Source organism: Pelophylax lessonae (assembly GCF_965119305.1).
Source record: "Pelophylax lessonae genome assembly, chromosome: 5".
NCBI lineage: Eukaryota > Metazoa > Chordata > Amphibia > Anura > Ranidae > Pelophylax > Pelophylax lessonae.
The window spans coordinates 403,929,722-403,946,101 of record NC_138772.1 but is presented as its reverse complement, the minus strand read 5'-3'; the positions used below and the strand labels follow the sequence as shown (position 1 = coordinate 403,946,101).

Sequence of the window (16,380 nt, the reverse complement as noted above, 5' to 3'; positions counted from 1 at the left end):
CAGTATCACACTGAAGGGGTCGACCCAGTGTGCTCCTTTCCTGTAAGCATATTCACAGTGTAAGACTAAAAGCCCTGTCATACAGGGGATTGCAGATAGCCTAAATAAAGATGAATTCAGGATTACTAAACAAGCTACATTTAAAAAATACTAATACTTAGAGAATACAGGATTGGACCAAACTTGCATACCCTCCTGGTGTGCAGCTATAAGACAAAATTGATATCATTGCTCAGACAGGGTTTAAATACACCTGGAATCTCATAAACGAAAGCTATACTCATGAGATATTGATTTACAATTACATTTTTTGTTTTTCAAGAAAATGATTCAATTCTATGTGCAGAAACCATGTGATCTCACTATTGTGTCGAGAAAGCTCCTCTTACTGTCCATGACATCACCCCTGCTGCAGAAAGCCTCTTACAAGGAAGGCTCACTCTCCTTTGAATGACAAAGCAAGGAATAATGCTACAGAAGGTGGCAAATACTAGTAAATGACTAATGTGCAGAATTTCCTGTAAAATGCATTAGGAAACAGATACTGGTTACAATGCAATCTATTCCTTTTTTATTTCCAGAACATTCAAATTTAATAAATCTTCAAAAGAATATTGCCAATTTTGTATAAAAGCTCAACTTCAGGAAACCTATAAGTCCTGCCTTTCAGTGGGAATGCACCTGCACTGCAAGAGTTAAAGGGAAAGTAAATATTTTTTTTTTTTTTTTTTTTTTTTAAAAACATGCCATACTTGCCTGCTCTGTGCAATGGTTTTGCACAGAGCAGCCCCAATCCTCCTGTTCTTGAGTTCCCCACCAGTGCTCCTTGCTCCTCCCCCTGCCGAGTGCCCACCATAGCTCGGCCCCACCCCCTGCTCACTGGCTGTGATTAAAAGGAGAAGTAGCCAATGCATCTCAGAGTTTCTGTCTCTGAGTCTATGAGACGGGAGAGAGCCACTGTTCTCATGCACAGCACTGGATCAAGATCAAGCTCAGTTAAAGCTTAAAGCCTAGTACACACAGGCTGATTTTCAGGAAGCATCGGCCGGTTCAACAGAGACCAGCCGACATTCAGTCTGTGTGTACTGCAGTCGGTCTGACAGAAGATGTCTATTAAGCCAGCTTCTGTCAAAGGAGCATGACCGAAAAATGTCTGCGTCCGGCTCCCTATCAGCTCTCTTAGCCAATGGCTGTCCTCCCGTCAGAACACGAAACAGCAGGGGAGAAAGCTGTACTAATGTCGGATAGATAGTAGAGCGGCTCCTCCATGTTTTTGTTTTCGTTCAGCTTTGCTTGGTTGAACGGAAAAAAGTAAATAAATGGGATTTTTAACTTACCATAAAAACAATTTCTCTTCAGTTCATTGACTGACACAGCTCCTTAGATTCTTGTGCAAGTGGGTTAGACTGTCCACTACAGGAGTAGAACACTAGGCAGAAAATTAACTCGACTACTGATCTTCTTAAACATAAGGGGTGGGAAAAACATTGTAAAAAAATTCCCAAAGCTAACCATAGCCAATCAGGTAACATAGAGCTCTACCATAAACAACAAAAAAAAAAAAAAAAAAAACACCCTCAAAGGAGGACTAGGTGCTCTTAAAAACAGATTCCCAGTTGATGCCTGCCAGAGGGAGAAACGCGTCGGACGGAGTAGCCAGCACCTGTCACTTTACACGATCCGCAATGCAGGCGGCAGTGTCTGTTAATCATCCACTTAGTTTGCTTCCTTTTTAATGGACATGATGCAAGTGCACCTATATCCTGAATATTTAGAGGATAATGCACTACGAGTCCCCCTTCTTTCCATAAACGGTTCTTGCCTATGGAGCCCATCAGCTGCTGCATTGAAGATGTCAGCGTGAGCAGAGAGTGAAAGAAGATTGTGATCATAATCTGAAGTTCACCTTCGCATCAGCTGCTTCTGTGGAGAGGATGTCGGCTTGAGAACACAAACGGAGGGTGATCGCATTCCTGTATTAAGAAGTCGGTTCATTCACAGCTGCTTACCCGCAGCTTGCTGGTAAGCAGCCACTACCTTAATTCACAATCAAAGCACCTGGATTTTTTTTTTCTATTAATTAATATTTCAGATGTGTCACTAAGTGGAACTTTACATGGGACTGATTTTGAATACACTTTATGAACTCATTATTGGTTTTTATATTCAGTTTTTAGGAACCCATACGTTTTTTGTTTTTTTTACAACCATTAACAACACACACAAGTGGACAGTGTGGTATGTTGGATACATTTTTGCTTTAAAGTATAAATATTTGTTTATACATTATTTTTCATTGAATTTATTTGATATTTATGCATATTCAGGATAGAGCACTTTATATATCTTTTTCCTCCTAACAGCAGCCTGAAAAACCTTGTGGCCAAAAAAACATCCGCAGATGCCAACACATCCACTTCATAAAAAAACTTTGTAAAAAAGTTGTGTACAGACAACCAGCTGGCTGCTTTGCAAACCTACATCACCGACGCATCATGACGGAAAGCCCAGGAGGCACTAGGCGCCCTAATAGAGTCCGCCTTGACAGGGAAAGGAGGAACCTGACCCTTGATGGAAGAGGCTTGAACCACTGTCTGTCAGACGATCCATCTGGAAATGGTCACAGGAGGAAGTGGACAACCCTAGTGAGGTCCGTCCGTGAGCACAACAGAGTCTGACTTCGTAAAAGACTCCGTAGCTGCCAGGTACACCCCAATTGCCCGGACCAAACCCAAGGGATGCAAGGCAATCTCCTTTGGATGTTTAGGCCTGGGACACAATGAAGGCAATGCCATTAGTCAAATGAAACTCAGAGACCACCTTAGAAAGGAATTACGAACAGGGGCGAAGCACCACCTTATTCTTGTGAACCACCATAAGGCAAATGACAGGATAATGCAGCCAGTTCCGACACCCTGCGTGCAGAGGTGAAAGCCACAAAAAAAAAAAAAAAAAGGTCAACTTTCCTGCGAAAGCAGGAAAAGCTCCTGAATATTTTCAGGAGTGAGGCTTCTATAGAGCTGAAAGCCCCAAATAAAGATCCCAGGGTGGCAACGGAGCCCGCTCTGAAGGAACCAAACATGGGACACCCTAAAGAAAGGTACTCACAAGGTAGTATGTGGCCAAAGGTCGTTGGAAAAAAAACACCAAAGCCAATACCTGGCCCTCGATGGGAACGTTGCAAATTTCTGCTCAACCAACGAGTGAAAGAAGGTTAAGATCCGTTCCACCGAGAAGGGGCGAGGATGAACCCCACAGACTCACACCATGCAAAGTACATCTTCCACGTACAACAGTAGATCTTCCTAGAATAGATTTCCTAGCTTTCAACAGCGTAAGAATCACCGACTCAGACAAACCGCTATCCTTCAGCACCTGGAGTTCCAACGGCCAAGCCATCAAAGCCAGCGACTGTAAATCAAGATGGAAGATTGTTTTTTGGGACAGCAGATCCTCCCTGAGGGGGGGGGGGGGGGGGGGGAAGTCCCCAAGGAGCAGCGGCGAGCAGCCTTACCAGATCGGGGTACCAAGACAGGCAAGGCCAGTCTGGAACCACTAGAATAACCGGAATCCTTTCTGCCTCGATCCTGCACAGAAGTCGTGGCAAGAGTTTCCATAGGATTGAAACTAAAATCGGCAGCCCACCCTAGAATGCCAGCTACTTACTGAGCCGCCGTGGCCTTGTCTGAATTAATTTGTACCGGACACCCCTGAAGACGAATTGTTCAATGAGCCGGACAAGTCTGATCGCTCAGAATTCCAGTACATCAGCAGTCTGGACTCTGCCAGAGTCCAGACCCCCTGAGCACATCTGTGCTGAGGACGCATCCTCACCCAGGCAGGCTGGCTTCCGTGGCTACAACAGTCCAGTACAGGGGGAGAAAGATTTTCCCTGTCGAAGCGTCGGAGAACGAAGCCACCTCTGTAGACAGTGGATCCTTGTACCATTTCACCAGAATCTCTTTTGCAGAGATCTTGGGTGGAACTGTGCAAACAGACCACCTGGAAGGTGGACACAATCAGGCCAGCACTCGCATGCAAGCCTGGGAGGAATGAACATATGCTGAACAACAGAAGCTAAATTGTCTCCTGCAATGTTTGGAGTTCTTCCAGAGGAAGAAACACTCTGGCCAGTCCAGAGTCAGACCCAGATAGTTCAGTTTTTGAGGACAGAACCAAAAGCAAACTTCTGAAGGTTCAGAATCCAACCGAACTCCAGCTGAGTTTGCAGAGTAATCTCCAGATGTCCATCAAAGCAGTCAGAGACTCCGCTCGCAGAAAAAGATCGCCCAGGTACCCCAGTAACGAAATCCCCCGCTGATTCAATCAATGCCAGCACCGGGAGCCAACACTTTTATGATGACACAAAGAATTCCCTTCCTGGGAACTGTAAAGAGGTTTGAGTAAAACCCCTGAAAAAGTTCAGAAGTCGGGACCGGAACAAATCACCCCTTAAAGTAACAAGTCTTGCATTGCCCCCAAGAGTAAGCGATCTGGGGACAAGTGCAGGTTGGAAGTGAAGAACATTTGCGGTGGATAAGACCGAACTCGATCTTGTAGTCTGACCAAAAAACATTGTGGACCCACTCGTCCTGTACCAGGGAGGTTCATGGAACCCGGAAACCAGAGAAGATGTCCCCCCACCCCAGATATGGGTGAGGGCGCCCCTTCATGCAAAAGGCAGCCTTATCCGCAGGTCTGGAAGAGCCCACTCTTGGCTTGCCAGACCAGGTCCTCTTGGAACCTCTGGTGGAGGCCCTGACCTTAGATCTCCTGTCTTGAGACATGGGGGGGACAAAAAAAAAAAAAAAAAAACAACACCTCATGAGCCAAGGGGAATGGCCCACATCTACGACCGGGATCCTTGCCTTGGTAGCCGGCGGAAGAAGAGTACTCTCTCTACTCTCCCCTCCCCCCCCCCCCCCCTGTGAGACCCTTAAAGATTTCATCCAAGGAAGCTCTGAACAGGTGATCCCCTACAAGGGGGCTATCAGATAAGGCCTTCTTAAAAGTCTGGTCCGCAGACCAGCATTTCAGCCAGATAATACGCCGAAGGACCACTGCTGATACAGACAGCCTAGAAATCAAGGAGCCACATCCAAAGAAGCATCACAGATAAACTGTAGTCCCTGGATCAACTGATCTGCCAGCTCGGCAAGACAGGGGAAAGCCGTTTCCCACTCCAGGTCCCGGCATAAAAGTTTAGCCCACTCTGTCAGAGTTTGCGACACCAGGGCAATAGTAAACACTGGCCTTAGTGCCGAACCAGCCACTGCAAACATATGGACGGGCCAGAGCCTCCGCCCTCCTACCAGCTGGATCTTTAAAGGTCAGGGACTCGTCAACCGGAATAAAAAGGTAGCTTTATTCAACCTGGAAACCGACGGGTCCGCGACCGGTGGGACTGTCCACCTTTTAAGCAGTTAATCCTCATAAGGTTACCGCAAGGAAAAAATGTGAATCAGGGAAGGGCCGAAGACTGCGAACCTGCAAAGGGTACGCCGACCGAGGGCCCACCAATGGACCACCTACTGGACCCGGCAAAAAGGGGGCGGGGGGGGCCTCTGAGCCCCTCCATAGAGGCCCGCATACTAGTAAATAGCCCCTTTAACCACTTTAGCCCCGGAGGATATGGCTGCTCAATGACCAGGCCCCATTTTGCGATTCGGCACTGTGTGACTTTAACGGACAATTGTGCGGTCGTGCGATGATGTACCCAAACAAAATTGACATCCTTTTCTTCCCACAGAGCTTTCTTTTGGTGGTATTTGATCACCTGTGCGATTTTTATTTTTTGCTCTATAAACAAAAGAAAAGCAACAATTTTGAAAAAAAAAAAAAATATATATAATATATAATATATATATATATATATATATATATATATATATTTTTTTTTTTTTTTTTCCACTTTTTTTTATATGAAATTCTCAAAAAAAAAAAATAGAATTTTTGTAAAATCTTACCATAATCTTACGCCCGTGGCGTCCACCAGAGAATCGCGTGTTCTGGACACAAACCTTTTTAGTTTGTTGTTCAGACGGGACGCAAACAGGTCCACGTCCTGAGTCCCCCACCGGAGTTGAAACACCTCTGGATGTAGGGACCATTCCCCCTGGTCCATGGTCTGGCGGCTCAGATAGTCCGCCTGCCAATTCTCCACTCCCGGAATATGATCGGGAAATGCGTTTTGGCCCAATTTTGAATTTCTATCACCTCTGAGGTTACCTGGGCACTTCTGATGCCCCCTCGGTGATTGATGCAAGCCACTGCAGTGGCGTTGTCCGTCCGTACTCGGACTGGATAGCCCTGAAGTTGGGATGTCCACCGGAATAAGCAAAGCTTTATCGCTTGAAGTTCCAACACTTTTTTTGGAAGTAAGGTCTCCTCCATGGACCACCGACCTCGGGCAGACAACTTGCCCATTACTCCACCCCAGCCCAAAAGGCTAGCATCCATGGTTATCACTGTCCATAACAGAGGCCGGAATAATCGGCCCTGAGTCAAGGTTGGAGATTGGAGCCACCACAAGAGATCTAGTCTCATTCGATGACTGAGAGAAATTCTCCGGTCCAAGAACTGAGGAGTTCTGTCCCATCTGGCCAGGATCTCCGCTTGTAGAGATCAGTTGTGAACTTGAGCAAATGGAACGGCTTCGAAAGCCGACACCATCAGACCCAGCGACCGCATACAGGTCCGCAGGGAGGAGAGATCCTTGTCCCGAAGTTTGCCCTCCGGGAGAAACACTCGAGCCTGGGCAGAGTCCAGGACCATGCCCAGATAGTGAATACGCACTGACCGAGTCAGTGTCGATTGTTGGAAGTTTACAGTCCACCCAAACTCCTGGAGCATCTGGATTGTCAACGACAGATCCTGCAACAGTTTTGCAGCTGAGCTGGACCTCAACAGGAGGTCGTCAAGGTAACCAAGGACGGCAATCCCCTTAAAATGCATTAAAGCTAAAACAGGGGCCAACACTTTGGTGAAGACTCTGGGAGCTGAAGCGAGGCCAAAGGGCAACACCACAAACTGAAAATGCTCCCCCGCTACTGTGAAGCGGAGATATCTCTGTGACCCTCGAAAATAGGGATGTGGAGATATGCATCCTGCAAGTCGATGGAGGCTAGAAGTCCCCTGGACTCAGTGACGCCACTACGGATCTGATAGATTCCATGCGGAACTTCTGCACCCGCACATAGCGGTTTAGTGACTTCAGATCCAGAATAGGACGCACTTTCCCCTATTATCCAGGGACATTGAATAGGTTGGAGTAAAAACCCAGAAACCTGTCCTGCACAGGTACTGGTAAAATTACTCCCTGGGCGAGCATGTCCTGCACCGCCCCCCGGAGACAGTCGAGGCAGTCTGGAGACGACCTGAGGTTTGATAGAAAGAACCTGTCTGCAGGGAAGGATTGAAAAACTCGATCATGTATCTCGAGCGAATCAGCTCATGAACCCACCCATCCTGAATCTTGGACAACCAAGGTTCCTGGAACCCCTCAGACGTCCCCGCACCCCTGCTACGGGTGAAGATGTCCCTTCATGAAGAGGTGAATTGGGTCGCCGAACCAAGTGAACTGGTCTTGGGCTTGCCTGATCACAGTGCTTTGAACAGCACAATCTGCTCCAAAGTCAGGCACCTTGTCAGTTAGGCCATACGAGCTAGACTGACCACCTGGGGTTTTAACGGTCCCCTTATACTGCTCCCCGACGGCGCGAAAGGACCCCATCGTACCTTGAAGGAAGGTCCCCGCCTGTTACGGGGAGGTCTATCCTTCGCGGCCTGGGGTAGAAGAGTACTCTTACCCCTTAAGCATTTCATCTAGAGTGTCTCCAAGAGACGATCTCCAACATACGGTACTAAGCGTGGTCCACAAACCAGCTTTTAAACCCGAAATGGTGCGACGAATCGCAATACCAACGGCTGACAGCCGGGCAATGATAGGGCCCTTATCTAGGGCCGCCACAGGTACATGCTGGTATTGCATCCAAATCCACCATACCAAGGATAGCCGGAGAAACCAATTCCGCTTCCAGAATGCTGTGAAGTGCTTATGGCCATGTCATGAGAGCCTGAAATGCCATCACTGAAACAAACACAGGTTATAAACAGGGAGCCCGCCAACGAGTCAATATGGCGGGACCAAGCTTCCATGCTTCTATCCGCTGGATCTTCGAGTACCAGGGAATCCTCCACCGGTATCACTGTGTAATTATTTAGCCTAAGGACTGTCTGGTCCACCTTAGGGGACCAGACATATGCACACCAGCATATGTTACATACGACCCACTGGCCGGTAACCATATCGTGGAACTCCCCGGGGCAGGGAAAAAACCTGACCAGGCTGCCGTGCTCTTCGGGAACCGAAGGCGGATCTCTTGCTTGACCTTGGAGATAACATCTCGTCAAGGTTATTGGGGTTCTGTAATGATGCTTACGAGGGTATTTATTACGGCACGTTCATGCACCACCAGGGAGGGAATTTCACCCTCCTCATTCTCAGAAAGCTGGAGACAGGGACCCCTCAGGGGGGGGGGGGGGGACATTGTCCGTGGCATTCCGTTCAGGCTCAGAGTTAGAAGACTGGGAGGGCATGGCTGATTAATCGGGGGAAAACGTTCGGATATTGAACGACTCATGCTTGACGTTAAAGTCGCACACACAATCCACACAAAGCCCACCAAAGGTAGGGGGAAGGGGAGCCGGAAACCAGCCGTATGGGGGTCCCGCAGAGCTCACTCTCTGCCTATCCCACGTGAAAAGTGCGCCCACTACATAACCCCCTCAAGGGTCCCAGGGACACGGGGGGGGGGGGTATTGGACTAAACACTCACCCGTCCAGTCCAGATATGTCATATTTATAGTTTTTTTGTTTTTTACTAGTAATGGCGGTGATCTGCGATTTTTTTGCGGGACTGCGACATTGCGGCGGACAGATCAGACCCCTAAATTACATTGTAGACACTTTTGGGGGTACCAGTGAAATTACTACAGTAATCAGTGCTAAAAATATGCACAGTTACTGTAAAAATAACACTGGCAGGGAAGGGGTTAACCTTCTTAGCGGTATTCCCGAGCGTGGCTCGGGGTTAAATTTCAGAGCCAAAAGCGGTAACCCCGAGCCACACTCGGGGTACCGCCAGAAGCATCGCTGGATCCTGTAAGCAGGGTTACTTACCTTGTAACCGGGATCCAGCGATGGGCCCGGCGGTGTCTAGCAGCGGTTCTTCCTCCCGATCCTCTCCGTGCCCCGGCTTCCATCTCCTGCAACGTGACGTTCGCAGGGGGGTGGAACCGGCGGCAAATTCAAATGTAATAACACACCAAACACACTGATACAATTAAAAAAAAAAAAAAATCACATTAGTTTGCCCCCAAGTGCCCTTTCCTGCAGTTTTACTGTACTTTTTATATACAGTTGTGTTCAAAATTATTCAACCCCCAATGCTGTAAAGGGTTTTAGGGAATTTAGTGTACATTTGTAATTGTATTCAGAATGAAATACTACAAGGACTTCTTAAAGAACCACATGCAACTAAAATGACATCAATTGGTTTTGTAATACAGTAGTAAATGTTTCTTTTGTGAATTCTTCATTGACACAATTATTCAACCCCTTAAAGACTACCACTCTGAAGAACAGAGGTTCATTGAAGTGTTTTCAATCAGGTATTGAACACCTGTGTATGTCAGGGAGCAGCAATAAAGCCTAATAAGCACCAATTAGGCAGCTTTAAAATGACTGTGATACTCAGCTCCTTCTAGACATTTACTGGTGTGGTTACAAACATGGTGAAGTCAAGAGAATGGTCCAGGAAGACAATAGAAGAGGTGATTACTCTTCACAGGAAGGGCAATGGCTATAAGAAGATTGCAAAGATGATAAACATACCAAGAGACACCATAGGAAGCATCATTCGCAAATTCAAGGCAAAGGGCACTGTTGAAACGCTACCTGGTCGTGGCAGAAAGAAGATGCTGACTTCGACTGATGTGCGCTACCTGAAGTGTAGATTGGAGAAAAGTCCCCGTGTGACTGCTGAGGAACTGAGAAAAGATTTGTCAGACGTAGGTACTGAAGTTTCTGCTCAGACAATACGGCGCACACTGCGTTATGAAGGCCTCCATGCCAGAACTCCCAGGCGCACCCCCTTGCTGTCTCCAAAGAATAAGAAGAGTCAACTGCAGTATGCCAAAAGTCATGTGGACAAACCACAGAAGTTTTGGGATAGTGTTCTGTGGACCAATGAAACAAAATTAGAACTGTTTGGGCCCATGGATCAACGCTATCTTTGGAGGAGGAAGAACAAGGCCTATGAAGAAAAGAACACCTTGCCTACTGTGAAGCATGGCGGGGGGTCAATCATGCTTTGGGGCTGTTTTGCTTCTGCAGGTACAGGGAAGCTTCAGCGTGTGCAAGGTACCATGAATTCTCTTCAGTACCAGGAGATATTGGATGACAATGTGATGCAGTCCGTCACAAACCTGAGGCTGGGGAGACGTTGGACCTTTCAATAGGACAATGATCCCAAGCATACCTCCAAGTCCACTAGAGCATGGTTGCAGATTAAAGGCTGGAACATTTTGGAGTGGCCATCACAGTCACCAGACTTAAATCCGATTGAGAACCTCTGGTGGGACTTAAAGAAAGCAGTTGCAGTGCACAAGCCTAAGAATGTGACTGAACTGGAGGCTTTTGCCCATGACGAATGGGCAAAGATACCCATAGATCGCTGCAAGACACATGTGTCAAGCTATGCTTCACGTTTAAAAGCTGTTATAACTGTAAAAGGATGTTGTACTAAGTACTAAGATTGAATGTCACTTGGGGGTTGAATAAAACTGATAATGATGTGAGCACAGAAATGACATTTGTGGTTATTTCATTATAAATGTTATGTTATGTTATATTTGTCTGACCTACACGTGCCTCTTTGATTTAATTGTAAGCAGGATGACTGAATGATCAAAATCAATGTCAAACTGGCCAAAACAAATCAATTTCAGTGGGGGTTGAATAATTTTGAACACAACTGTATATACATACACACACATACATACAGTTGGTTTGGGCTGCTCATTCACAAGAATTACATGCAAAATGATGGTACCGCTTTCAGCACCTAAAATCCAAAAGAATCATACCGCCAGGGAGGTTAACTGTACTGGTAATCAAGGGGTTAAATGTGTCCCTAGGGGCGTGATTCTGTCAGGGGGCGTGGCTTGTGAAGTAATCAGAGACATGCGATCCAATATAGCAGGATCACATAGCGTCTGATCACTTCAGGGAGAATGACAGACGGCTGTGTTTACATCAGCAGCCTGTCCTCTCTCTGCTGCGGGAGATCGAGAGTGGCCGGCGGCTCTGGTCACACGCGCTGGCTCCCCAGGTAGCCTCCTACAGTCTCCTGAGCGAGCGATGTAGGGCTAGGTCGCTTTGCCCAGGAGCGGCAGAGTGCCATAGTACATGTACAGTGGGCGGGTCGCAAGTGGTTAAAAAGGGGCCGCCCACCATAACGCGGACGCAGAGGTAGGATATCCTGATGGTCCCGCAGCGCTAAAAAGGGGCAGGTGCCCCACACAATGGTGTCAAGGTTGTCATTGAACCGCCCCCACAGTGCCACCTCTTCCAAGGGGCGCGCAAAGCTGACCGCATGGCCTAGCAGGCCGCGGCCTAAATTTTAGTGGAGGCCCAGCCGCAAGTGCACGGATCCCAGTCTGGCAGATGCCCAAACGAAGATTGGGGGGGCCCAAAAGGCACCTACACCCGGGACACAATGGACTCCAGGACCACCGTCAGTGCATCGATTGATGAATGGGACCTGGAGGGCCCCGCAGCCCCAGATAGGGAATCAGGTGGGGAGACTCCCATGAGTTACCAGAGAAATCCCCACAAAAATGGTGTAAAAACACTAAGGAACAACCCCTACCGCTCTGGAAGCACCACCCGGTTGCCGGCCACAAAGCACCAATTGATCCTCAGCAGAGGGAAAGGACCCAAACAGATTCCCCACCCTACAGAAACCAGGCACTGCAGACACCAGAAGAATCTGCAATGCACGAGCAGCGATCAGGAAAAGAAAGGATCCAGGAGTCAGCACCAGGGGATGTGGGGGGGCTTTCCCACCGCCAAAATCACCGCCCAGAGGGCTCCACTGTCATGGCCACCGCTATTTTCCATGGCAAACCATGGCAAAATGGCCACTATGCAAGACAAACATGGCCGCTGTGCATTAAGCACACAGGCTACAAGAAAATGGCGGCCCTGCGCGGCACCAGGAGGTATATCTAGGCCTCAAGGACAGGCCCAGGAAAGATGGGGGGTCCTGGCAGGAGCCCTCCCCACCAGGTACACCCCCCCCCCACACCGCTGATCATCTGGTCGCTGGCGGCGCACCCCCCCCCCCCCCGCCCCTATCCCCAGTATAGCACCCTGCCCCACCCGACGAGGTGGACCAGACCACCCACGCAGCCCCAGCATAAGTAGAGGCCTGACAGGAACACTGCACCGCTCCAGACAGAACCCCTCGCCATCTAAATGGGGGGCTGTCAGCCAGGAAAAACTCTGCGATTCAGGGCGAGGCCAGGTCGTATGCGACCTCGCGAGATGATTACGTCGCAGGCCAGACCCGTCCGGTGGGGCTAAGTCGCAGCCAACCTAACTCAGAGCAGAGGTCTGCGTGTGCTCACTGGCCAGACTGGGGTGACTACTGGATTTAAATTATGCAGCCTGGCGCCCAGTTCGGCAGTTGATGGTAGATCTGACAGGAAAAAAAAATAAATAAAAAATTCCAGGACCAGAGATCCCAGCGAGGAACTAGGGCCTTATTCCCGACTAAGCAGAAAAAGTCAGTACCTATAGCAGAGAGAGGGGATTATATCCCCTGGGACTGCCCATAGGCATAGCCAGACTTTTTTTCTGCCTAGTGTCCTACTCCTGTAGGGAGCAGTATAACCCAATGGTTAAGAAGATCAGGAGCTGTGTCCGTCAATGAACGAAAGAGAAAACTGAATTTTTGTAAAATCTTACCTGTAAAATTCCTTTCTCTGAGTCCTCCGACAGTCGCCGCCATCTTCATATTCGTCACAATGGGTATTAGACTTTGCTCCGTAGGAGTAGCTAGGCAACAGAATATGTCAATATTAAAGCTTTTAACATATCCCCACCCCAGGGGGTGGTCCCCTCAGTCTATACCCTCCTGCTTCCTGTTTCCTGCTTCAGTTTCAGTGGAATAGCAGTAGAGTACCTAAACCCCAAAAGAGGGGCGGGGGCGGCGACTGTCGGAGGACTCAGAGAAAGGAATTTTACAGGTAAGATTTTACAAAAATTCCGTTTTCTCTTACGTCCTCCGACAGTCGCCGCCATCTTCATATTCGTCACAATGGGGACGTCCCAAAGCAGTGCAAACATGAGGGGTGGGAAACGCAGCTGCGCCTAAAGGCAACGCAGTCTCCACATCAAGAAAGTAACCTTACCAAAGGAAGGAAACCAGCTGGGCAACACGAGAAAAAATGTGCTCAACAGGAGCAATAACCCAGGAAAAAAGCAAATAACCCAGGGATACAAAGAAATCCCAAACAGCCCAAAGGACCAAAACCAGGGACCCTAAGGGACCGCCGCACTAAGAACCTTGCGGCCAAAAGGAAGCATCTGCCGATGCTTGAACATCCACTCTGTGAAACAGAGTGAAGGTGTGCACGGTCGACCAAGTCGCCGACCTACACACCTGGGCCACAGAAGCCCCATGACGACAGGCCCAAGACGTACTCAGAGATCTGGTAGAGTGCGCCCTCACAGGCATAAGGGAAACTTTTCCCCGCAAAGCATAGGCCTGTTCAACGGCCTGTCTGAACCAATTGGCGACGGCAGAAGCCGACGCCGCCACGCCCTTCCGAGGACCCCAGGAAGGACAAACAAAGAATCCGACTTGTGAAAAGAGTCAGACGATTTTAGGTAAACCCTAATCGCCATGAACAGCATCCAAGGAGTGCAACACCACCTCCTCCGAATGTTTAGACTTCGCGCAAGGCGAAGGCAAGACCATGTCCTCATTGAGGTGAAATTCCGAAACCCTCTTCGGAAAAAAAGAAGGGTTAGGTCGCAAGACCACCTTAACCAAGTGATTGACCAGATACGGACAATGGCAGGACAGGCTGCCAGCTCCGACACTCTGCAAGCCGAATTGATCGCCACCAAAAAAGGTGACCTTCTAGGACAACATAGACAACGAGATCTACCCGATCCGTTCAAAAAAGAACCATGTTGTAACACGGACAGAACAAGATTCCAGTCCCAAGGAGGCAGAGGCACCCTCCTAGGAGGGACCAGATGCCCCCGAACAAAAGTGCCAATCAAGGAGATAGATGCCATAGGACGTTGAAAAAAGAACGGCCATCGCAGACACCTGACCCTTGATCATAGCCAGCGCCAAACGCTGTCAACACCCTTTCGAAGGAAGGACAACACCCCAGACACCGACCACGGGCGATGGGAAGACCCCCTGAACTCACACCAGGCAAAATAGGCCTCCGAAATACGGTAAAAGACCTACCCCGAGGAAAAAATTCCTTGCGTCGATCAGAGTGTGAATGAGCTTAGGGGAGAGACCCCTATCCCTCAGGGCCTCTGTTTCAACAGCCAGGCCGGCAAAGCCAGCGACTGCAAGGCAGGACGAAATATCAGCCCTTGAGACCGGAGATCTTCCCGAAGAGGCAGACGCCACGGGGCGTCGACCGCCAAATGCACGAGGTCTGCGTACCAGGACCGGCGAGGCCAGTCCGGTGTCACAAGAATCACCGTGTTTTGGTTCCGAGACCAACCTGCGAAGGAACCTGGGCAGCAATTGAAACGGTGAAAACGCATACATCAGTCGGTACTGATGCCACGGAGCTACCAACGCGTCTGCCCGAGGATCGCGTGGCCTTGCCACGAACTTGTACACCTTGCTGTACAGACGAGACGCGAACAGGTCCACCTCCGGGAGACCCCACGTCGCGCACAACATCTGGAGAACACCCGGACGGAGGGGCCATTCCCCCTGGTCCAGGGACTGGCGGCATCAGATAATCCGCCCGCCAGTTCTCCAACCCCTGGAATGTGAACCGCCGATATCGCCGGGACATGCGTCTCGGCCCAAGACAGAATGTCGGCCACTTCCCGAGCCCTCTTGGTGTCCCCTTGGCGAATGACGTAAGCCACCGCCGTGGCAATGTCCGTCTGCACCCGAACCGGACAGCCCTGCAGCCTGTCCGGCCAACGTTGAAGGCAGAGAATCATCGCACGCAATTCCAGAATGCTGACCGGAAGGGAGGATTCCCCCTCCGACCAAGTTCCCTGGGCGGACAGAACGCCCAGAACACCACCCCAGCCCGACAGGCTGGCATCCGTGGTGACCACAGTCCATGAGAGAGGACGAAAAGACTTGCCCCCTGACACCGGCGGGGACAGGAGCCACCACAGAAGAACCCTTCTGGTGCGATGGCCCAACGAAATCCGGATCCAGAGATCGCGGTCGCCCGTCCCACCTGGACAGGATCTCCGCTTGGGGACCCCGCGTGTGAAACTGGGCGAAGGGAATCGCCTCGAAAGCCGAGACCATCAATCCCAGACATCTCATGCACATCCGAGTGGACGAGGACGGAGCGTCCCTGAGGGACCTGACTTCCTTCCTGAAGAGTCCTGAGTTTGTCGTCCGGTAGGAAGACCTTCACCTGGACAGAGTCCAGAACCATTCCCAGGTAAGGGAGACGAACCGATGGGCACAGTGCTGACTTTGGAAAAGTTATCGTCCAACCAAACTCCTGCAGAGACTGCATCGTAACGGACAGAGCCTTCTCCAGACCCTGGCTGGTCGCAGACCGAACCAGAATATCGTCCAGATACCCTAGGACAGAGACGCCCTGGGCTCTCAACAAAGCCAAAACCGGTGCCCGCACCTTGGTGAACACCCGTGGAGCCGAGGCGAGACCAAAGGGCAACGCCACAAATTGGTAGTGATCCTCCGCTATGGCGAATCGAAGGAACCTCTGGTGACCCTCGAAATTCGGGATGTGAAGATACGCAGCCTTCAGGTCGATGGAAGCCATGAACTCCCCCGGAACCAGGGCAGCCACCACCGACCGCAGAGATTCCATGCGGAACTTGCGCACCCGCACAAAGCGGTTCAGCGCCTTTAAGTCCAGAATCGGACGTACCTTGCCCTCCTTCCCGGGCACGGTGAACAGATTGGAATAGAACCCCCGAAACCTGTTCCGATGAGGCACCGGGACCACCACTCCCTGAGCCCTCAGGTCCTGCACCGCAAGATGCAGATCCCGCAAACGCTCCGGGGACAGTAGAAGATTTGAGGGAAAAAATCTGCGCTCCGGCCTATAGAG

General features: G+C 49.7%; 1 protein-coding gene across 1 annotated transcript in view; it reads right to left on the bottom strand.

Annotated features, from left to right (window-relative positions):
* TAF4B (TATA-box binding protein associated factor 4b) overlaps positions 1 to 16,380 on the bottom strand; it is a gene marked incomplete at its 5' end in the record, with an annotated part of 319,056 nt that overhangs the window by 258,244 nt on the left and 44,432 nt on the right. The gene's annotated exons all lie outside the window — the stretch shown is intronic.